The sequence below is a fragment of the Myripristis murdjan genome, chromosome 6 (assembly GCF_902150065.1).
Source record: "Myripristis murdjan chromosome 6, fMyrMur1.1, whole genome shotgun sequence".
NCBI classification, from domain to species: domain Eukaryota; kingdom Metazoa; phylum Chordata; class Actinopteri; order Holocentriformes; family Holocentridae; genus Myripristis; species Myripristis murdjan.
The window spans coordinates 11,171,498-11,196,666 of NC_043985.1; the positions used below are offsets into that span (position 1 = coordinate 11,171,498).

Consider the following 25,169-nt stretch of genomic DNA (forward strand, 5'->3'; position numbering starts at 1 on the left):
GTGAGTGTTTCAGTTATAGCACGTGTCCACTAGCAGACATCCACACATCCAAACCAAGAATCACTTGCAGATAACTGAAGAACTGAACCAAGTCCAAATGAATGCAAAATCTGGCTGAGGGGGCTATTTATAAATATGATGTAATCATAAGATTTTCACACACAAACTCTCTCTCTCTCTGTCTGCCCCTCTCTCTGCCTCTCTCTGTGCCTCTCTCTCTCCCTCTCTGCCTCTCTCTCTCTCTCTCTCTCTCTTTCTTACAAACAATCTCATTCACTCACTCTCTTTTTCAGTTTCACTCACTCATACTTTCCACACTCTGGTGTAAATGTAGCTCTCTGATTAGCCTGGGGCTGGCTGGTAATGACTCTGTCGAAAGCTCTTGAAGGTTTCTACACCCTTACGAACATCCTCTCTGGCTCCTCTCCTCATCTACACAACTGAGGCTTGCTTGGCACTAGGACACATCAAGGGTAGAGTTGCACTGAAAGCTGGATATGCTGTTTGAGTGCGATGAGCAGCAAACAGCTGGGATCAGGAAAAAATACTTTCAGCTTCAGGGGACATATTACAGAAACATGTGAACTTGCAGATCCTATCTTAAATGTTTGGTAATCTGGGTCAGGATTTGATTCAGGAAAATGGTGGGGTAACACATACAGGCGTTGTACAGTGTGTATTTTTTGTGCTTCTTTTATGCCATTATTATTTTATGGCTGCAGCATGACATGTGCATCATTTTAAACACATTTCCTTGGAATTCAGCAGGACATATTTGGTATCGTTGGAAACATTGGTATCTCCACTAAAATTGAAAATAAAGTTCTCTGGGTTTGAACAAAGCTTGGCTGCACAGCAACGACAAAGCCACCCATGGGTACAACAGAGTTGAAGAGGCCAACGCAGTAACTGTTCCTATCCTAACTTAAGATTGGGAATATATATTACATAAGCATCATAATTTCCCAAATCTTCCTAACTTTCAGTCATACTGAAGTCTGGTTTCACTTTTACACCAGGGATTGTTAGCTAACTTCTTTAATCTATATGGATGCTTTTTATAGCTTTGTCACAACCAACAAAATGGCAGGCAGAACCTATTCACCCAAAGGCTTATGGCAGACCTGAATAATATATTGTGGTTTGAGGACCAAATGGTAATTTGTAAACCCTTATATGACACTGTGGCAACACAACACATTTTAACTTTGACCCACCACACTGACTGGCTGAAAAATAAAAACAAAACAAAACAAAAATACAGGATAGCAACAACAATCATCAATTTGGCTCCTCTGGCACATTCCAAGAAGGGAGGATGCTCCACAAAGGATGTCGGATGTCTTTGATTGCTACCCCAACTGACCTCTTTGTTACAAAGTAACATTTAGCCACGAAAGATGAGTAAAGCAGTGTCAGTTGCTAGTTAGTAGAAAAAAGGTGACAATCTTTGTTGGATTGAGTATTTATGATTTCCAACCTGAGATAATAATGAAGTAAGATAAAACAGGATTACCAAAGTTACTAAAGTTGGTTGCTATATTATTCTCTACATATCTTAAGATTTACAATAGGAAGTTTCTGTAAAATGGCCCACTACAACGTCACATGCATCAACATGCACAAATGTACATATGCAGGCAACCTTTCAAAGCATGTCAGGCAACAAACGTTCTTCCTTTTCAACTATCCAGAGTAGCTGATGGATTCAGAATTTCTCACACCGTTTATTTAGCTAAGCATAAGCTGACTGTCTGTCTGTCACTTGGTGGTGATTTCAGGATTTGTAAGATCTTAAAAGATTTTAAGATCTGTGTGTGTATGTGTGTATTTGGTGCAGAAAGAGACAGACAGACAGTCAGATAGACAGACAGTCAGATAGATAGATAGATAGATAGATAGATGGTTCAATCTCTACATCCATTCTACACTCAAGACCAGCCTACCGAGGTCCTAATTAGCCTATCTGGAGTTCAGAGAGATCAAAGACACATGAGAACATATCGGAAGCAACAAATGAGAGAAAAAGCCCCAAGACAAAAAAAAAAAAAAAAAAAAAAAAAAAAATTGAAGCTCTTGGAAAAACTCGTCCTACTTTCTTCGAAGAACAATTGCCTGATTCTGCTACAGTGCTTCACTCAGGGAGGAATAAGAACAGGGAGCAGATTCGATAACAACTGCAAATTACCAGCAATAAAAAGCAACAGTGTTTTCTGAGAGCAGAGTCTATCCGCTTCTTTTCCCATGGTTTTGTTGGACTGCATTCTGCTGAAGCTAATGGGGAAATGGGAGACAGGCTTATTTCACTAATGATTTAACCATGGCTTTGTCTGTTTCTCTGCTTCCTAACAGTGCTCTCTGGAGAGAAGGCTGTGCTAAACCAGAAATCTGGGTCCAGTTTGGAAAGCATTCAGAGATGACTTTGTGTGCTGTGTAAAACAACATGGGGTAATGTTATAGGCCTATATAACAGATTACTGATCACTTAGGTCATGGAAGTGCCAAAAGCAAAATGACTGATAAAAATGATGCATAAACACAAAATTAAATAAAATATAAACATAAGGACCAGAAATAGTACAACATCATTAAAAAAAGTCAATGAATCACTAAATGAAGTCATTACTTGGTACAAATAGCTGCAGACTCTTGGTCTGTCCCCAAACCATGGCTTGACACCTCCATGCTACATGTTCTCAATCATTAAAGAAAGGTTTCTGCTATTTGCATTGAAAGCGGTTTCCCTCTTTCCATCATCCCCCCCAGGTTTAAACAGCTGCAAAACACTCCACTCCACTTGTAGGTGTGCTCTTCTCTGACAAGTGATTGCCGACTCACTGACGCTGTGTTGCAGCGTCTGTTTACCTTCACTTGCCAGTAGAGGGCGCTCAGCTTGCAAGCAATACTTCTGTCATTGGAAGAGCTTATTGTCGGCTTTTCATACAGATCAAGTTTTGCTTACTCAGGCAAATGGAAACAAATGTCATCAGTACGGGATGTAGATGTTAAATCTACAGAAAATTTGATGGATGGCTAACTTCGACTTAAACTTTCCATGTAAATAAATGCATTTATGTGTAGAACCATGGGCAAAATGTTTTTGAAATGACGTGTTTGCCTAAAATTTTATTTTAATTATTTGTTAGATGGATCCCTTTATGAAAAGTAAAGTGTTTAACCACAGAGTGGGGCTTCCCAAGCCTTTTCAGCTCAAGACCCAAAAGAGATATTTGGTGTCTCAATGGAGCCCAGACTTACAAAAATACATTTACATTGATAAATTAATGATATAGAACACAGGAAACAATGAATTTAAAATCTATTTGAAATGTATCTGATTAAAGAGAGGATAGTATCATTAAAAATCACCACTCTCACCCCAGACACAGCATCTGAGCTGAACAAGCCAGTGTAGCAAAAAATAAAGCTCCTCTTCTATTTTAATTAGGAAAATGAATCACATATCACAGAATAGAATTATTATGCATTTTACTCTGCCAATTGGTGACCCAATAAAATGGACTGTGGTCGTTTGGATTGTTATCCCAAGTTTGGGAAACGCTGCCAAAGACGAGAACATTTTGGGAGTCACTGTTTATGAAAGTGTGTTGAGTGATCTCTTTGTCTACTTGGTGTTGAAGTTGTCCTGGAGCTTCACCTGATAGAGAAATGTTCGATTCCTGACAGAGGTCTTAACTGCCTGTAATTCCCGCTAGGATTAAGCAGAAATGCCAAAAATATTATTTGAGAAACATAAACCATGCCACCAAAAGTTTTGCTCTAGTGGAGAAGACAATATATCCTTGGAATTCACCCATGCAAGTAGGTTATTATTGAACTGTAAAATTATACAGAAATTATTTGGGAGTTGCTTTATAAATTACCAGAGGAAGATAAACAACTTTGTTTTTTGCACTTCCCGCAGCAATGCCACGGCAAAAAAAGCATAACACTTTTCAGTGTGATATTGGTACTGGGGCTCACTGGCTTTATTACAGCGTATTTTATCTGTTAGTCAGTAGACCTGACGCTTATTGGCCCTAAGTAATGTGTCCAATGGTTTTGGTTTTATGCCTCAAGCGTTGGAATACGTTTACTAAAATAAATCCTCTTTGACAAAATGGCAGGTGCAGCTTTCAGAGGCAGCCATCTTAGCTCCACTATTCTGCTTCTGCATGACTGTTGCTAAGTAACTGGTTATTCAATGATGGCTGATTATCCGAGTGTTGGCTATTTCGTCAATGTGATGCTCTGGGGGCATTTATTATTGGTATTACAATTAGTACGAGTATTTTTCAGCACCCCTTAGTGCTTAGTGCGCTTAGTTCTGTAGTGACAGCACAGACACATTTGTGAAATGTGAGCAATCGTTTTTCTCAGTGGCTGTGGGGCAGGTGGTAAATGGTAGGTGTGGGCCAAGAAACGATCGCTCACATCAATAGCCTGGAAAGCAGCACCACATCATCCCATAACCTTGAACGAAACCCCCCCTCCCCCCGCTCTTAAACGGTATAAAACAAACCAACAACACCAGAAACAAGTGGATATCAGAGAAGGTGGTGGCAGTGGAAATGTGCTAATGTCATCCCATGCCACCGTTGTTTCTAAAATGCACGGTGACGGCGGAGAGCAGGTGCCTGTGAATCATAAGCTTTGAAAGGGAGAGTTTACGTATACTTTGTGCTCACAGAGGGTACAGTATCCCTCTCTTTGCCTGTACAAGCATTTCATCCTCCTCGCCTCCTCCAACCAGCCCCAAACCATTTGAGCTGCTACACGTGTGAAATCGAGCCTGACGGGTCTCATTAAAAAAGAAAAAAGAAAGAAAAAAAGTATTCAAACGCTTCTTGTTGGTGAGGGAGAGTTTTGCCAGCAGCAAGAGTTTCTCACAGCCACACCACTGCTTATTGCTTTTTGTCCCCCCTCTTACCACTGTGATAGAGGGTATTTCAATCCTCCCATCCTCCCACTGCCACCCACCCACACACACACGTGCATACACACAGGTTTTTGCACTGCTTAAATCCATGGACTACCTTTGTTTTCTGACCTTCTTCCTTAACACTCACTGATACAACACATGCCTGATCCCAACCCCAATGTGACTGCTCAAATACTCCTCTCTTTTTAGTTACAAAACTCAAATTGGTTTATTACAAGTATGAAAAAGAGGTACACTTAAACACACAGGCACACACTCTTTCTAGTGCTGTCATCGGCAGGAGGAGGAAGAGTCTACGTCTAGGTCTAACACCATTCTAGGGAACTAGAATGAGAGAACAGTGTGTGTGTGAATTAGGCAGAACCACTTAACTGAGAACATAGGCGGCTAGTGTTTCTTTGTAAATAGCTTGAACAAGCACAGTGCATGTCTGGTGTACCCACACATGCACACGCACACACACACACACTAGCATTTGTGATGGAGGCTGAGGAGAGCAAGCACACACAAACAGAGCATTGCCCAAACCTGTTAAGACACACCGACACAAATGGCTGCGCTTTATCCAGCTGACCAAGAAGCCCATCTTTTAAGATCCTGCTCTGCTACACTCGGGCCGCTCTGCTCCACCCCATCAAGAATTCCCTACCTTATGCTAACATTAATACAGATAAGCAGCTAATAGATTCAAATTAAATGCAATTTGCAAAATATTTCACCATAATATTAGACCACTTGTGCATCTGCACCACTAACACTAACACAACTACCACGAACACAACTAAACTCACTCCACTCCATTCATATCCTGTGACACTAAGCAGTTCATGATCTAAACAATAGATTTTGGACAGAAATGTAGTACATAGTATCTCCATGAGAAGAATCCAGCATCCTGCGTAGGAATGTCATCAGAACCAATTCTTCAGTATCAAGTCAATGCCAATAGTAATACGATGGTAGCCATTTTATATGCCACTATAGGTACCGGATGTATTTATTTAGATTTAGTATTTATTTAGATTTAGCCTTCAGTGGGCTGTAACTTATTCTTCCAAATTGACGGGGCCGTATACACACAATTCATGTTTGTTGAAGTGTATGCCAAAGAAGAGACAAACGTGTGAAAGATGGAGTGGCAGCTACGCCTTGGCTTGTCCAAAAGAACACAGCAAGAGTAGTGAAATAATGGTTTCTCTCCCTAATTATGAATAAGCCTACTTACTGTTTCTATATTTTTCTCATGTCTCTGCTGGATACTGCAATTGAAATTCTGTGCAATCTAAAATTGACTTAATGTTTGTTTTAAATACTTGAAGGCTTAAATACCTGAATGTAAGAGATTTTAATAACGGAGTGTATGTTGAAGTAAATCGGATTTTTTTCTTTTTTTTCTTTCTTTTTTTTCCCACTGTGGTATCGAAATGGGTATCAAGAGTCATGGAAATTCACTGGCATTGGTATTGACTACTGAATTTCTGGTATAGTGACAACCCTACTTCGGTGTGTGAGGACAATCAGAAAATTAAGTCACTTTGCTATGATTTCTTCTACAAGTGCTATTTGTACTGGCAAAACAAACAAACTTTCTTATTTTAATCTGGGATTATACTACAATTATACTCCAGGATCAACAGTGGTGCATCTCTTCTGCTCAACAAGCTTTTCAGAACATTGTGTGTAATGGTAGATCATGCGACTTCAACAATTCTGCCAAACCATTCTATCACAAAACAACAACTACAGTCAGTAAAATCAGCTGCGTGAGTTTGCCATGTTCAGTCCAGCTCACTGCTGCATGAGAGCAGACGAGAGCACAGGAGAGCATTTACCACAGTGCTGAGATATAGGCTAAATTGCAGAATAGTTCCCTGTGAATATCGAAACGCATTTTTTCCTGAAATGCCCATCTCTATTGTGAACAATGTTGTGGAGATAGCCAATATTTCCAGTCTGATGCTGGCGTGTTCAAGTGGAATGAGCAGAATAATGAACGTACGAGACTGGGCTAATGATATCACATCTCTGGTCTAGGAGGAGTGACCAGACATGACTGGCATCAACCTTCACAAGCTGACTGAAAGTTTCTGAAATGTATCTTCACGGTTTAACACAGTACCACAAATAATGCCACCAAATGCTGCTGAACTGGATAAATGAACAGACCAGTATTAATGGTCATTAAAATCAAGTGGCCATGCTGAATGGATTGACTTTACACACACACACACACACACACACACACACACACACACACACACACACAAAAGAGGATCCAACTCACAGTGTAATGAATCAAGCAGCAGCAGCAGCCATGGGGTCCAAGTCATTCCTTGAGCCCAGCACACCTACCACAGGAACCTGCAGTGACCGAGGAATAAAGACATACACAGAGAAGAGGAGACAGAGAGACAAAAAAAGCAAAAAGAGAATAGAGAGAGGGGGAGACAGAGAGAAACAGAGCAATAGAGATTAAGACATAGAACATGAGGTGCTGAAGAAGAGAGCGCCTTTTGTTATTCGGCCTAAGGCAAATCTCTTAACATTGTGGTTCATTTTCAAAGTATGTCATTGTTGTGGCACACTGGTACAGAACAGATAGGCCTATCACATTTACTGGTACATTTAGCACCCAAGCACATTAATCTTCTCAACAGAAAGTCTACTGTTATATTAGCAACCAAGACACAACATAGACACACCTTGATGGATATAAACTTATTTAAGCCCCTAAGTGATCCCAGACAGTTTGAGTAGCCAAAAAGTTTATTATCTGCTTGGTGTATCAGATTGATGGGGTTTTCTCCATCAAGCAAAAGCGTTCTGTAAAACCTTTTCACACAGTGGCGCTGGGTGTAAGGCCCCTTAATTATCTTAAAAGAAGAAAATCAAAATACTCCTGCACTCACAAAATAAACTCTGCATCTTCATCTTGTCATCAGAATTTTGGTTTTGTGTGGGTATTTTGGTTTTCTCCATCAAGACAATACAATTAGCACCTAAAAGTTAAAAATATCAAAGAAAAGTATTTGAAATTCTATTTTTTTCTTTAATGCTTTATGCTTTAAAAATGTTCACTGGAGGCGTTGTGTATGTGTATGTGTGTATACATAATTCATAATGCATTTGGTTTTTTAAGCTCATTTAACAGGCTAAATTAATGTTTATGTTTTGATTGGTCTGCACTAATGACAATACTAGGAGTACTGAGTCTTTTCCTGCAACAGGCACACCATGGATTGGATCTCTTTACTGACTACACCTGCAGCACACCTAGATTGTAGGTTTGGGTGAGCTCAGAGTCAAAACAACAAAGTCACATTTTGTTTGGGTATTTTGTTGCAGGATTGTGCTTTCATGTTTTGGACCCAGCTCAGCTGTGAAACTGCACAAGATTGTGTGACATGGGCAAGTAAAAATCTACTGCTAATGCAATTAGAGCCTGAGCGATACTGGATTTTTCTTCCAATATTATGGAGTAAAAATTTAATTAAAAACATTAACATACTGTACTTTTGAGCTTCATATTTTAGTCAGCTCCTGCGACATTTGGACAACATTAGTCTCAGCCAGTACATAAAAAAACATAAAAAAACACAGTAATGTAAACCTTGCCAAGTTGTAATTCTAAATTATTTTCCAGCTACCTGACTGGTGACCCCAATTTATTTACCCTCCAAACCCCAAATTTATGCACAACTGGCGAGTAAATGGTGTTAATTTTGGACCCTATCTATTTGTAATGGCTAATGTTACTAGGAAACCGCCAGCCCGTTCTGGCAAAGCAAACACTAAAAGCGTGAGCAAGACCCCAAGGCGGAAGCCCTCTTTAGTACAAAGTATCTATATACTCCTGCATAGTTTAATCATTTAAAAATATAGACATGATGTAGAAAGCACTAAATAGTGGTAAGCAGTAGTAATAAAGGGGCTGTGCACAACCCTTATAAAAAATATAAAGACTGGTCTGTTTTTAAGTTCATAGAGCAGAACTCCATGGTGCACACACACAAGTTTTGTGCTGCTGTCATTCTTTCTGCAGTTGCTTTCACTGATTACAGAGGAAGCGTTTGGTTGCAGCTGCACCTCGAATGGACCAGATATGTTATGTGTTCAGTGTAGCCCAGGGGTAAGCATTGTTACAGACCTGATATGAGATTCACTGGTGCATTTCTCACTCAGGAAACAACTTCTTATGACAGAAAGACTGCTATTGCATTAGCACTGAAGGCACAACACAAACGCAAGTTGATGCATGCTAATTCATTGTAATGACCCTGGGTAGTGAATTATAAGACAACAGTGTCAGACAGCAAGGCCTGTGTCAAACAAAGTTTGCAAATTCTTAGTGTTTGTTTTAACCTTCATGAAGTACCAGGGAATTTACTGCACGAAGGCAGAGCAATGAGTGTGAAAAAAGATCTATACTGTGAAATGAACGTTTGTCTGCATGTACACATTTATGAACATGTCTCCACACACACACACTTGTGCATGTACACAATTCTGAATGCATCTTCATTTACCATTGCATTACACTGCTATATATGCAGTGCTCAATTTAATAACATGTAAACATCTTTTTCTTCACAGCGTCCTCTGTGGTGGAGACAGCTGGACAACAACACCAACAGCTGTTCTAATCCAGTATGTGTACTTCATGCCAGCAGCGTGCAGGAGGAATACATACCTTTTCTCTCCATGCTTGCAATAGAGCTCCTCAGCTAATGCATAAATCCACTATTCTCACCTTGCTTCAGAATCTGCTGGAAGTGTTTTATTTTCAGGGGTAAAATTCAGGCGGCTCACTGGGTGTTGCTATGCAACCATGGAAAACTTAGAAAAATTGATCCCCAAGCTACACGCAAAAATAACGCACAGCCAGCCTTCCCCCAGCTTAAGGATTCTATCTTAAAACCGCTCTGCATTAATATTCATCCAAGGACGAGGCATCGTGTTGGGGATAAAAATAACCACAGTCATCTCAGGAGCCTTGGGCTTTTTTTATGAGCCTATTTATTCATTTTAAAATGAAAACAAGATCTATCAAAATGGGGAGCCAGGGAGAAAATCCTTGTAACACCTGTGGTGTTAAACTGTTGTTGTACACTAGTGAGACCAGATTATGAAAAACTGCAATCTGGTTTTTAAAAAAAAAAAGGCTGTTATGCATTCACATGCCAGCTTTCTTTCTACTGAAGTGGGGTGCTCTGAAAACATGTCTGATTGGATGTTTTGGATAAGGTGGGTAGTAACACACCTGGCTTTAGCTTTTCATCAGGAGCTTCACATTTACATGTGTTTGTATTTTTGTGTATTCATTAAGTTTAAGTGGCATGCAGAATCACAGGTATTCATTTGTACAGTCACACGTTTGTTGAAACTGAATGCACATGCAATAGTTTGACTGACAGCATGACACAATCACAGCGGACCAACTTAATATGATGGACCTGTCAATCATTCAGACATTCTGTGAACAACCTATGCATCCCCATCCAAACCCCATGACCTTGACAGCATCTCATGATCGACTCTGGCATATCTCTGGCGTAAAATTTAGCCTGCTGAATTACCAGTGTATGTGTCTGTGAACTGTTCGGGCTTGGAGCTGTCAGTCACCAATTTAACATGAGATCTCATTTCATGAGTTGTGGTCTCGGTGAGGCTTTCCAGCTAATAGCTAACTGTGTGACTATAATGCAGAAAAGGTCAGCAGGCATGCCCTTGGTAATAAGGACTCATTTTCATCATAGAAGAGGTTCAGACAGCATTTGTAAAGGCACAAGCAATGGTGAAACTAAAACATCCTCTGCTCTTTGACATTCTAGTTTTTCACTTTTTGCACAAGGTAAGTTGACATTTGATCTTTCAAGCACAAATCTAGGAGCTACCCGATGCAACCACTATCTTCTACTTCTGGCTTCTGAGCAATATACAGCCCATTTTACTAAAATTTACCCACATTTTATATAACAACAAACCAGTTTGCAAATCATGCTGGCAAACTAACGATTTCACAATATATAACCAAAAATTCCTACGTTTTCAAATTTGAATTTTTGGTTGAAACACCCACCTTATAATGTTGTACTTCTACATCTAACAAAGCTGATGCTCTTCATAAACCACAGAAATGATCATTCTTTGAGTAAAGCAAAGAGAAACCATTTCACTCCACCCAATTTCAAGTTCTCAAAACACAACAGTGCTGCTCCTTTAATGAAAACTAATGTGGACAACTTTATTAGGCTGATGGAATACTGTGAAGAAAGTCTCTGAAAGTTCATTTTCATAAAGTAATGTAATGCATGGAAACCAATCACTGGATAAAAGGTAGGAAAAACGATATTAGAGTTTTAAAATGCAACTTTGCTTTGGGTAAAGATTAGCAGAAACGTGAAGAACATACATTTTGTAGATATTACACTAAACATGCAAAATCACTGAGCAGCTTGTTATGGCAGTAGCATAATTTGTGATCTCAGGTCTAATCTCCTTCATTTTCACTGCCCAGATTTTCACTGAAATTGTGGAACTCTGCAGCAACCTTGCAATCAAAAGCCAGTTTGTGTAAAATTTGGGCTACTCTAAGTTACCTAGTATGGTTCATGACAGTTGTCTACCAATCTAACATTGTTTTGGACATTTCAACTGAGCTAAATTACAGTGTGACAATAGCATGCAATTTTGCACACATGCCCCAGCAAATGTGAACTCTGCTGACCACAATCGTTCCCTTCCTCCGAGTAAACAACAGCTGGTTCCAGCAGTCCACTGCCACCTGTAAATTCCCTCAAACAGCACTCACAGCTCTACCATGCTATTGCTCTGTCTCATCTGAAACGTGCAGGTCCTGGCACACTGAGTGTGTGTTGCCACTGTGACAACATAATAGTAACTAAGCTTTTGACTGACTGAGTGCTTTTTCAAAGGTTTACTGGGTAGTTTGAAAACAAATGTACTGATTACTGCCATGTCTGTTGTCATCTGGAAGCTATGTTCAACATCTACAGTCGCCTCAACAGTGGCAACAAACAACATCCCAGAGCTGGTTTTAAGTAAAAGGCAGTTCAACTTGGCTTTACCATTTGAATCCTTGCCTCCAGGACACTGCAAAAATTGTTTTATAAGACTACAATTTTAAAGAACCACAAAACAGAACACAGTGTTCAAAAGAGAGTTCATATACTGAGCTCTGCCATTTCATTAAATGATCAGGCTATGCAGGACCAGAGGTGGACGGTAACTAAGTACATTTACTCATGTTCTGTACTAATTATAATGTTTTCTTTGAACATTTCATTTTGTGAGCCTTCCTTTTTTTACTCAACTATGTTTAAAGGTGTGTTCACACCGGACGCGATAACGCCAATTCGCGAGTCAAGTTTACATTAAAAGTCAATGCAAAGACGCGATGACGTGCGATTTCGGGTCGGGCGGCGCGTTTCGCGCGATACACGCGACGCGATGACGCTGCATCGCGTCGCGTTGACGCTGCATCGCGTCGCGTTGGACACTTTATCGCGTCAAACGCCTCATCGCGCAAGTTGAAAAATTTCAACTTTTGACGCGACATCGCGTGGTGCTTTGACGCGATAGCCAATCAGTGTAGATATTCTCCCTACGTCACCTATGTCAAGAACTGCCAAAGGAAATCGAAAAATGGAGGACAATATTATTGTTGCCGTGTGCGGGCTACCGGGCTGCCAGGCTGCCGTGTGCCGGCTGCCAGGCTGCCGTGTGCTGGCTGCCGGGCTGCCGGGCTGCCCTGTGCTGTCCTGTTAGTGTAAAGTAGCCATTTAGTTAGCCAATTAATTAACCAATTAGCCGTGAGACCTACAACCACAGCACATGAATTAGAGTACAACAGATTTCCCTTCTCAAATCAACATGGCAGGATGGTCAGAACGGCGGCCACTTTTACGTGCACTGTTGCTGGTGGTATTACACCATTACTTGTGTATGGTAATTACAAACCTTGATTCCTACTTTTAGCGAGCAGCAACAGCACAACATATCTTCTCCGTTCTCAAAAGAGAATTTTATTTTTAATGGAGTATTTGTCATTAAAGGCCCCATGCTGTATACTTTTCCAGGGTTTTATTTTAACTGCTGATCTCCCTGCATTACGTATTTTTGGTTTTGAGTACCTGTGGTCTGATAAATATAGTTTTACAGCTTCTCTCTCTTGCCTTTATCTGGAGCTCTGGCAGCACGGTTTGTTTAGCCAATCAGAAGAGAGAATCAGCCCCTCTCCACTGATTGGCTGACTGTTTTCTGAGTGACATATGGTCGGGCCAATCAACCGACGTCACTGCGCAATGCATTCTGGGACGTAAACAATAGCGCGCCGCCATACTGAACGAGAGAAAAACAGAGCCAACGAGATACAGTAACTACTTGAAAACTTGTCAAAAGCGAGTTATCATCTTATGTAAGATTGTCATGGCTACCGCTGAGCGTGATGTTATACAACCGTACGTATTTGAGCCCGACTCTGATCCTGAACCACAGACGAAGCCGGCATTGTATTGCTATGGTGATGGCGGCACACATGGACGCAGTGGCCCCTCCAGGGATCAGCGAGAGTGAATGTTTGAAATGTTTTGCTTAACCCAGACGCTCAGGTTGCATAACCTACAGCTGAGAGACTTTACTAAACATCAGGGTAAAACATGCTGCAAGAAATGAGGCACTGTGCTTTGTTGTGGACATACTATGCCAGCACAGGATTTTATCTGTGTCTACACCAGCAGTCACCAGGGAGAGGAGGAAGCGCAAGCGGTGCAAACGTAAACGTAAACAAAGGAGCAAATTTGGACTAAAACCCTGCGGGACCCGTGAAACCAGGACCCTGAGCGTGATGTTATACGACCGTACAATCCCGAACCACAGACGGCAGGAGAAACCGAACCACCTCAAATCCGTTTATTACAAGATGTTTAAGAATGGTAAGTTATTTTTGTTAAATATGTTGTGAATATGTTGTGAACTTGTTGACCCTGGAGCAGAGGGGTACTAGCTAAGTTCGCTAGCTTGCTAGCTTGTCGGCCGGGGACTTGAGGCTAACTGGCTAAGTTCGCTAGCTTGGTAGCTTGTTGCCTGGGGACGCAGACGCTGTGGGCGGAGTCACTGACGCCAGAACAGACACTGACGTCACAATTTCAAGTGCAATCCCCTCATTTTACACGGACAGTTCCAAAAAACGGGCTGTGTGCACTTCTCCATTTATCACAGGTGAAATGGATGGGACAGTATTTATGTGGCCCCAAGACCTTCCCTATCATGCAAAAACAATGAAAATGGCATTTTTCAGGCCGTGGGGCCTTTAAGGTAAGGCTGCCTTTACTTGGGTTAAGGATTTGAGTACTTTTTTCATCACTGTGCAGGGCATGCAGGCAGACAGTAAAGCATGGAGTGTCCTTGAGTGGCCTTTTTGTCGAAGAATGACCCCTTACACAGATACCTAGCAGCACTGATACTGAGCAGGTTTGTTTCAGTCTGTTCAAGCCAGCATGAACACACATATGGTGGTCTGTAATTAATCCTGGCATCGCAGTAATTCACACTGACTGACTGGCAGCCCTGTATCTGTTGCAAAGGCATCTCACCACTGTTCCTCATCCACCTTCATCTTCCTCAGTCAGGCCCTATTGGCCTATAAGCATATTCTGCTGACTCACCTTCATTAGCACTGACTTTAGAGAGGCTGAGTCAGTTGCTACCTGTGAAGCCAACCTCAAATTTTGCTGGACAAAAGTGTTATCCATCAAGGAATGAAAAAGCATATACAAACAGTATACAGTAAAAAATACAGCATTTATCCACTTGTAGTGCCTTGCTCTTTTCGATGAAGTATGCTCTGAGTTGAAAATTATCCTACTTTGGCTTGTTTCATGCAGGAAGGTCCCAAATGTCAATGTTATTCACTTCTCTGCTGTACAAACAGATGAACTGTAGGTCTAGGTCTGTTGTAAACAAATAAATTGGAGGAAAAATCTGCAGTAGCGTTCTCTGCCCCCTCAAACTATATGTTGCAACAATATGACACAAACTAGAGCTGCAACTGAAATGGATGGCATGTTTGTTTTTATTTTGTTTTCAGAGCTGCAAAAAGGACACTTCCAGCATTTCTGCCTGTGTAGGCTCCTGAAATCAAGGCAAACTGGCACACCTCACAGTTTTGAGCCTACAAAGCACGTCCTGTATGATTGTGCCCTCAGGTCAATCTAAAATCAGGATTAACATATTATGGCTGAGTGTGGCTAAATATCATTCACTGGTATGGCAGAAAAAAAAACAATATACCAAGTAACCACCATATCTAAGCTACACTGTTATTTTTTATATTGTTTGAAGATTACTTTCTTAGACAACTAAAACAAGGTACATCGAATCAGTCCTAAACACTCACTTTTAAACGGGGTACATCACCATGGTAACTTAAGCTGCGTATCTAACCAGTTACAGAGTTATGATCAGGCTACTGGATCCAAATGTATAAAAAGGCCTGTATCCTCTCTAGTTAACTCAGTGGATCATCATGCTTTGAGGGTCTTGTCGCCTTTATTAAAATAATCTTGCTGAAAACATTACATTTATGACATTTAAGCAAATACTTTTCTAATACTACTGAATTAAGTGAAAAAGCAAAACGAAAGAAGGGCTGGTCATGCGGCAACTGTGTGTAGAAACAAGCAGAAGCACTTCTGTTCTCCATAATAACTTAGTAGATCAGAGATAAAATAAGCCCATAGGAGTCCTGAGAGTGATTTATACACAAGGCACCCACATATTTTCATTCCTCTTTATGTGAAGGTTGCACTCATAGCTGGATTGGAAAATGCCAGAACAGGTTGATAACCACCTTTGTGAGACCATTTAGCCAGCACTGCCATGGTATAGTTTAGTTTACACCACCTATAAATCGGGGGATGAGGCAGCCCTCAGGTCAGCTAGAGCCAATCTGAACCGAGCCATCAGAGACGCAAAGCGGGCACACAGCCGGAAAATCCAGAGCCACTTCCATGGCTCCAAGGACACTCAGCTACTATGGACAGTTTGACACACTCAATAACACACTAACCATAAAACCCCCCCATCACCAGGATGACCAGGTTCTCTGTCTGATGTACACCGGGCCCTGAGGAGAGTCAACCCAAGGAAAGTGGCGGGTCCAGACCACATACCTGGCCGTGTGCTTAAGGAGTGTGCGGACCAACTGGCGCATGTTCTTGTGGACATATTTAACATCTCACTGAGCCAGGCGGTCGTGCCTTCCTGCTACAAGAAAACCACCATCATCCCAGTACCAAAAAAACCCACTGTCACTTGCCTCAACGATTACCGACCCATAGCGCTCACTCCCACCATAATGAAGTACTTCAAAAGGCTGGTGAAGGATCACATCACGGCAGTACTACCTCCAGCACTCGACCCACTACAGTTCACTTACCACCCTAACTGCTCCACTGAGGACGCTGTGTCCTACGCACTTCACCTTAGCCTGAAGCACCTGGAGAAACACAACACCCATGTTCGTATGTTGTTTGTGGGCTTCTCTTCGGAATTCAACACCATAATCCCCCCAGCACCTGGTCAGCAAACTGGGCCCACTGGGTCTGAGTCCTCTCATGTGCAACTGGGTACAGGAGTTTCTCACCGACAGGCCCCAGTCTGTACGTGTGGGAAGCAACACATCCAACACCATCCGGCTGAGCGCCGGCTGATGACCCACGACTGTGGTGCACGCTCCGCTACCAATCACATCATAAAGTATGCGGACGACACGACAGTGGTGGGTCTCATCCAGGACAACGAGGAACTGGCTTACAGAGAAGAGGTGAAACACCTGGTGTACCAACAACAACCTGGACCTGAATGTCGACAAGACAAAAGAAGTCATTGTTGATTTCAGGAAGAACCAGCCCACCCACACTCCTCTCTCCATAGGCGGCGCTGCAGTGGAGACTGTCCAATGCACCAAGTTCCTGGGGGTGCACATCTCCAGTGACCTGACCTGGACCAAGCACACATCCTCCCTGACCAAGAAAGCCCCAGACTGCACTTCCTGCGACGGCTGAGGGAAGCGCATCTTTGGTATGCGGAATGACAATAAAGAAATCTTGAATAGTTTAGTTGACAATTCCTTAAAACAGACAAATAATCTTGATGGTCAAGGATAACACAATAGACTTATTTCCACTGTGGTCCTTGCAGTGGCAAGATGGCAAGGGCCTGAGGTAGGATCAGGTTAAGGTTTTGTGATGCTAGATATTGCAAAGATACTTTGACTATGCTGAACCTGTTTTCTGAGACAAGCCCCAGGTCCCAGGATGGCCCTCCCAGGTGATATACCTAGCAGGACCATCAAAATAATCAACACATGGGAACATGTATTTATATTGCTAGTACTTGTTGGTTAGGTAACACAGGTCTGAGTAAAACAGACCTGTATTTTGAATCATGAAAGGGTAAAAAAAAGTTTATGTTCCAACTGATCCTCTTCAGGAAAAAAATGAGAATAATTATTACTTCAAACAGGTTTAGTTTAACTACAAACATCTTTCTTTTCTTTTTTGTCATTTCTGCTTTATTTAATAGTGACAGAAGAGAGAAACAGGAAAGGCAGGGGAGAGAGTGGATGACATGCAGCGAAGGACTCTGGGCCAGATTCAAACCCAGGCTGCTGCAGTATGGACATTGCCTTGATGTGTGGTACACACTCTACCAGGTGAGCCACCGGGGTGCTTTCAACTGAAAACATATTTCAAGTAGCTGCAGAAGTGTCTCAATTTCTTTCACAAGTTGGTAGGGGAAATGGTTTCCCATTGATTTGTTTCGTAGCCCATTTGCTTTGTTGTGCCCAACCCAACTCTCTTTGTCCAATGTGGGTGAAACAGGGAGCTAAGGCTAACTAAGAATGCCAACCAACAGTCACATCTTGAAGGTCATCCTGGCTTATCACAAGTTGACCATAGCCATTTACTGATGGATTTTGTCAGATCTTTCTCCTAGAACTGTCACAGTACTAAAACTATATGAGGTAACACATATAGACAAGTCTAGTTAGGGAAGCATGACTAAGTTCCCAATCCAGAAAAGCTTTATGGGAAGACTAGGGTTTTTAAAAACTGCTAAATGCACTAAATAAATAAAAGTTTCACATCAGCCTTTCAATTAAATTAGTCAATTTATAGATTCCAGGTTCAAGCACTGTAAATGCAAACACACTGTCCAGTGGTATATTTGAATAGATTGAGACGAAGACAGAATTGATCGAAAACTGCCCCCCTGCCGTGGGATGAACATTGATTGGATTGAGAACAAGCAGCAAACACAGATACACAAAACATGTGGTCTCTGGCAAGACCTATAAGCATTAGCTACTGGCCAGATGCATGCACAGGCCAAGTTATTTTCTGGCCAGATCTGAGCAGAAAGAGATGTGATGGGGAAGGGGAGGAGTCTATCAAATAAACACAACACAAAAATAGGCACAGATAACCCACTAATCAAGTTGTATTAACTTGATCCTGCTACAAACACTGCTGAGTGCATTTTTTTTTTTTACAGGGAAATTGAATAAAGAAAAAGCAAGGGATAAAAATACAAAATTAATCATTCCCCTCACCAATGGGGAGCATTTCTTCCCTCCTTCATTCTCAGGTTCTGTTATTGCAGACAGTTAAAATCCTATTTGTAAAAAAAAAAAAAAAAAAAAAAAAAAAAAAATCCTTTCTCTATCACAGGAAGTTCCACACAGCATCCAAATGACTGTATTCAAAAATGGAGGCAAGAGAGAGTAAGGGAGTAAACAGTCTCTGTAAGGAGATAAACCTACTCATCTAAACCTCTTCCCTCAGCAGAGCACAATGTTTCAGCACAAATTCAATTTCTAGCTACATGTGTGTAAAAAGGAGCAAAAGACACAGAAGCTTCTGCAATATCATACCCAACTTAAAGAGTTAAAAAAAATAATCCACTTTTCTTAGATAATGGCAAGAAAAAAAAACTGCACTGATAAGTCAAAGGCACATTTTTGTGCGGTTACACCATCCCATGGTGGCCTAACACTGTGACACATGACTATAACTAGCAGAGCTGCGGCTTCTCCAGTGTAAACAAGACTCTCGTTAACATGTGAGCCAGCCTGTCCAAAGCCACACATCCTGCTTAATTAGAGGCTACTATCCCGTTGGTGCCGAAAGTCGTTTCTCTGCACACTTGACACTCCAGACAGGGAAGCCAATGATGATCTATCTTTCCCTGAGCTCAGTTCATCTACTGTATCACTCCCTATGTCCACACATTTGTCTGTAGATCCCTTAAGTCTGTGTGATCATCCTGTCCGTCTGTGTTGCTGAGTCTGTCAGTATGCCACAAAGCCTCTGCCATACTGAGCGGCCAGCAACAGTTGTCAGAGACTTGAAGAGGAGCAGGAGTAGGAGGGGGGTGAGAGAAGGAGGAGAGGTGTACAAGGAAAAAAGGATAGCTAACTACTAATGAGGCAGTGGCATATATCTGATCGGAGGCCAGCTCAACAAGTGGGGGTAGGAGTAGAAAAGCTATGAGAAATGTATTCAGGATGGAGCTGGCATATGAATGAAAGAGGGGCAAGAGAAGGAACAAGAGCCAGGAGCCAAAGAGGGAGAGAACAAATGTGAGACATGGTGAGGAAGACAAACTTAAACAAGGGCATAGAGAGGAAGGGAAGGAGGATGGAAAGACAGGGAGAAGGACAGGAAGGACAGAGGAAGAAAAAATGCAAGGAAAAGTACAACGGGAAGTGAATGTAATAGGCTTCTTACTGCTTTAAGGGAATAAGAGAAAGACACGGAAAGGAAGTTTGAGAAAAAAAAAGAAAAGCCTAATGGGAAAAGATAGAAAAGAAAAAAAGACAGAGCTATAGACTTGGCCTTTCCCCTCATTTAGCAGCAGTCGTTCATGTTCAATCCCCTGTTCAGTGTGACCTGCTTGCCTAACCAGGACAACAATAACAAAATCATGACAACAAAGCCCATTACAGCCTCCTTATGGTGAACAGGAGAGATTAGAGAGGGGGAGAAAAAGAAATGAGAATTGGATGCTGTCTGCTTAGTGCCAACTTACTATATGTTACAGCAGCACTAATGGTTCGTAAAGGCATCTTGTCCAAACTGACCAGAGAGTGTGTTCTCCCTTTCCTAAACAGCTATAGTCAAAATGCAAGGCATAAACCAGCAAGCAACCTCGTGGCCAGAAGTACAGGACTTTGCATTTGAATCCATTTTTTTTATATGACCAGTCTGTTTGGCCCATCAATTCTGTACTCAAACAATACCCATGTTTCTATTAAGTGTCACTGGACCCAACCTGCACCCGTGTGAGATCATTTCTAAATTTGCCCGGTACACATTCAGGTCAAGTGGAAAGCCCAACACACACCGGCGGCGTACGACGCGCGTCAAACAGCCGCCCCCATTATTTTCTATGTATGTCCACACACCGGCGGCGGCTAGACGCGCCACGCCGCTACCTTTCACGTCACTGTCCTATTTCCAGCGTCAACGCGCCTGAAAAAGGGTATTTTCTCCCTTTCCGATGTCTATCCCAGCTTCCGTAGCTGCTCTTCTTCTCTGCTTCTGTGGCACTTTCCTGTATTTTCGAGCTATAGCGAGCTATAGCTCTGGAGATTGGCTCTTCAGGTGAGAAATCCAGTTTCAGTAACGTTACTGGGTGTCAATACATGAATTTAAAACGTTACTGTCTTCACTTTGTTGTAAATCAGTTTTTAAATGAGTCATGGCAGTTTTACATATAACTAAAACGTTGTGTTTAATTATTTTCATGTATAATAAATAAATGAAATGTAATGAATTATGTTGGTCATATAATTTTTTTAAGATAAAACTATATCCTTAATTATAGATGTCCACAACTGGCACAGTAGGTCAGCAGGGGAGTTGTCACATGAGGAAGGTTACTGACATTCTACACTGGGACGCTGCGCCGCCGGTGTGTGTTGGGCTGAAGTGGGAGTTGTTATTTCTTGTTTTTTTAGCAATGTCAGGAAAGGGAGAGTGGAGAATTGTGAGCATGCAACCGTAACACACATCACATTCTGGAGAATATAGACTGCTTTTAAACATTTTTTGAGGCAACAGCAAAAAGCTTTACAATGAATGATCAAAACATACCCAATCCAAAATATCTTTCATTTGACCTGTGAACTACTGATGAGCATTTGCCAGGTGTGAATGTTTGGCATGTTATTATATTAGATTGCTATGAAAGTAGGATTCTCCTATTTAGTCGAAAATTGAGTTTCTCCAAATGTCAAGGTAGTGCAACTGTATAAAAAGCGCCTTTATTATGACAAGACTAAAGCAACTGATATGACAGGATATGGCTTTGCAGTATGTAAACAACATTTTCAGATAACTGTTACTGAAATTTCACTATTTTATGAATAAAATTGTCCTAAAAACAGCAGGTCTATCATTTTTCACACTGTAGATATCTCATTTAAGAATATTAGTTTTGATTCAGCTTCACTGCATCTAGACAACGCTGCTGAACCTAAGACAGCCACCATCCACTCTATACCAAAGACAGATTGAAAACATTCAACGGTTAAACTCTGCACTCTGTTATTCTGGGTCAAAATAATTCATATTTCTGTGCAGCAGTTTCTTAGAGCTACATTACCCGAAGTGTATTAGTTTCTCTCACAAGTTCACCAAACTCTTATGCATGTCATCAATAAATCATTTTATTAGAAACTTCACTTCTAGGCCAACAAAACTGATTATGGATTAAATTCCTCTAAGGCAGTGTATAATAGCGTAACATTCCAACTGCAGGCACTTCTGACAGTCTTCATTTAGTCTCAGTGGAACAGCTATGGTATTTGACAACTTACAGTACTGTACAGTCCATGCCAATCAGCCAAACATTTATTATACATCAAAGCATTCATTCCACAAATGCAAGAGGCAGTAGAGATCACTCTTAGGTGTACACATTCAGTCCAGAATCTAGCAATTATGCAAAATGTCTGCCAAATATGCAGAAAGATCAGATAAAATATGGATGAAGTATACATTTTTTTTCTTTTTGCTTTCAAAGCAAGGAAAATACACCAGGTGGTGTAGATGTACACTGGTATCCACTGAATAATGCAGCATTGTTGAGAAGCACCAATACTGCTTTCATCACATTACAGCATTTGAGTGATACATTATAGCACAAAATGTATAGCTAAGGATGAATTTTTTGGACCAGTTATGCCAAAATGTCAAGTATGCAGATTTCCAGCTTATTGGTTTTGCTAAATCCTACAAGGCTCAAGTACATCTGTCCCTATGAGTGCAAGTGAAATGTAGTTGCCAAGGCAGACAATACTGTTCCCAGCTCACACAAACATCTTCAGGATATAATTGGATATCACCAATATGTCTGCAGGTATAGCAATGTGGTGATGACATAAGTTTAACATAGGCCAAACCAAACAAAGCACATCTGAGTTTCCACAGCTAACATGACTAGGTTCCACAGTTGCCTCCTTAAACACTGTACACTTGCAAGACGTTAGTCAAAAGTAGCTCTGACAATTGTGGAAGCTATTTTAAGATAAAAACAGTAAACAGCTACAATGTGTAATCTAAATAATCAAGACTGTTAAGTGTTTTAACCAGAAATTAAGTTTGTGTGAGTAAAAAGAAAACTTTTCAAAAATTAAGTAGTAACCAGGCTTGAACATAATTGTGTAAGGGCATGTCTGGACATGCCTGGGCAAGACGTGGTGGTTTCCAAGAAAAGCACCTTTGACACAATTATTTCTAGGTCAGAAAAAAAGAGTCAAATAAGGAAAGAAAGAGGGCTGCCCCTCAGCTCCACTGTAAAAGCTGGGAGGGCCCTCTATACAGTATATAAAGAGGTGGACAGGCCCATTAGCTTCAGTCTGCCCTGGAGCTGACTCATGGGAGGATTCTATTGAAGATCTTGGGGGAACCTTTTGCCACATCACAATATTACTGACTGTTTTACAACCAAAACAAATCAGGCATTTTTGGAGAAAGCTTCTTAAAATTTATGTGATATTTCTAGGGATGAGGAGTGAAACAGTTTATGACTGCCAGCTTTTTTCCAGTGTTTAGTCTTGGTAGCATAGCGGTACTAAATTAGTTAGAAGAGGCCATTTCCTGTTGACCACAAAGGTAATAGGCATGCAGATGTCAGTGTAGTTGGCAGATAATGTGGAGAGGCCTGTGTGGCCCAATCATCTGTGCTGACATCTGGACCATATGCCTTCTACACTGAGGGGCCAGGAACCAGGTATAGAATGAAAACAGGGCACTGAGGGTGAAATAATGATCAAGGCACCAGAAGGGTGGGCAGGGCTATAAATTGCAAGTGCACTGGATCAACTGCATTCCTTTTTACGTGAGATTATAATGAGACAGATATTTAAGTGATCAATGAAAAATTCACATTATGGCACATGCTTAACCATGGGCTGAATTAATTTTACAGAAGACAAAATAATAGAGGGGGAAATAATGAGATTTAGGCAAACTAAGAACATGACATTTTTAGACCCACAGTTTCCAGGGCAGCTATGTGGAGAGATAGTGTGCAGAGTGGGGAAGAGGAAGAAGAAAAATTATGTTGGGGATGAGGGGGAGGCAGGAGGATGAGAATGAGGCTGGTTGAGGCAGAGAGTTGCCAGTAATTAGCCATCCACATGCCGTCACAATAGGGCAAAAAGATTGCTGATCCAAGCAGGCAGTTCCTTGGAGATGGATTAAAATAACACAGGGGCTTTTGTAGCCTTTGTAGTTCCTGATACTCCTCTGTCTCAGGGATCAGCTAAAGCACAGCTCCATGAAAATGCTACTGATCTGATCACTCGTGACTGTGGGGGAAAGTGGTGGAATATACCGTACTCTGTCCAAGGTCAAACTGCATTTTCTGTGCAGATGATTGAATGAGTGAGACTCCTTGCGGAGAATAGAACTTCTAGGCTCTTAATTATATTGATCATTAAAAGGGAAAAGCACCACTAGCCACAGAAATTTGACTTGTCTTAACATATGCATAATATTACAAATTTAAATCTGACTCACAGCTTTGTAAGACTGATGAGAGGTGGTTGATGAAATTTTCACTGACAATATATCTTGATTGTTTTGAAATTCGCTTACTGAGGGGCCTAAAACAGCCATTCTTATTCAAAGTTAACATGTATAATACCTCTATTACAATACACAAAATGCAAAGCAAAAACAATCTAATGCAAAGCTGCTTGAACAATTCAGAACAATTTTCATTCTCATGTCAACATGCAGAGGATGTCAGTGAGTTTTGATTCTTCAGTGACTTGTGACTCCCCTGAGTTAATTGGTACAAATTGTTTTTGACCACACTTCTGAGAAAAGTGTCTGTGGTTAGACACCATTAGGTATGGCCATCCTGCTTTTTAGCTTTACTGCTTTTCATGTGAACTGCACGTTTGTACAAAAAGTACTATCATGTACACTCACACAGAACTATGTTAAATTGTGACCCAAACAGCTGTTTTTTTATCACTGGCAGATCTCCAGGTTCTTTATCCTCATCTATCCCTCTGTTTATCTGGGAGACTGAGACAATCACTCACTCTCACTTCTATTTTGCCAACTCAAAGTGACAGGAGACGTGACAGCATGATCCATCCCTCTGTCCTTCACTAGCAGCTGCCCTACCTGCAGGTAGGAGGACTGAAGTAATAGCAGCTTTGTCACCTTAATCACGTTCCTTTAAACGCCGTCTCCACAGTGACAGAGTGAGTGAGGGATATGAGAGTCTCATGCCATTCTTCTTTCCCAAAGGTGTTTCGGTCAGAATCTCAAAGATGGTCTTTTTTCACTGAGCTCTGGGTTCATATCAGTCAATTTTAACAACATTATTAAGTACACATGGAGGTAGGTTACTGCTCACCAATTTAAAGGGCTCATGAAATGAGAGAGGGAGGGAGGGAGTGAGGGGGAGAGAGAGAGAGAGAGAGAGAGAGAGAGAGAAAGAGAGAGTAATAACTGCCCTTGTATTTCTGTCAAACCTCAAATTCCCAAATCACAATTTCAAGGGATCGATGGATTCAGGTCAAGTATCTCAACTCTAAATTTGCACAAATTCGACAAGATTTGAGGTGCTGGTATAGACTGAGTTTCCCATTGCAGTCCTGTCAATCATGCCTGCTGCA

General features: G+C 41.3%; 1 protein-coding gene across 1 annotated transcript in view; it reads right to left on the reverse strand.

Annotated features, from left to right (window-relative positions):
• Positions 1 to 25,169, reverse strand: part of peak1 (pseudopodium-enriched atypical kinase 1) — a 147,718-nt gene that overhangs the window by 62,981 nt on the left and 59,568 nt on the right. Inside the window, exon 3 of the mRNA XM_030053859.1 lies at positions 7,227 to 7,303. The gene's annotated coding sequence lies outside the window, so the exon portion shown is untranslated. The remainder of the gene's footprint in view (positions 1 to 7,226; positions 7,304 to 25,169) is intronic.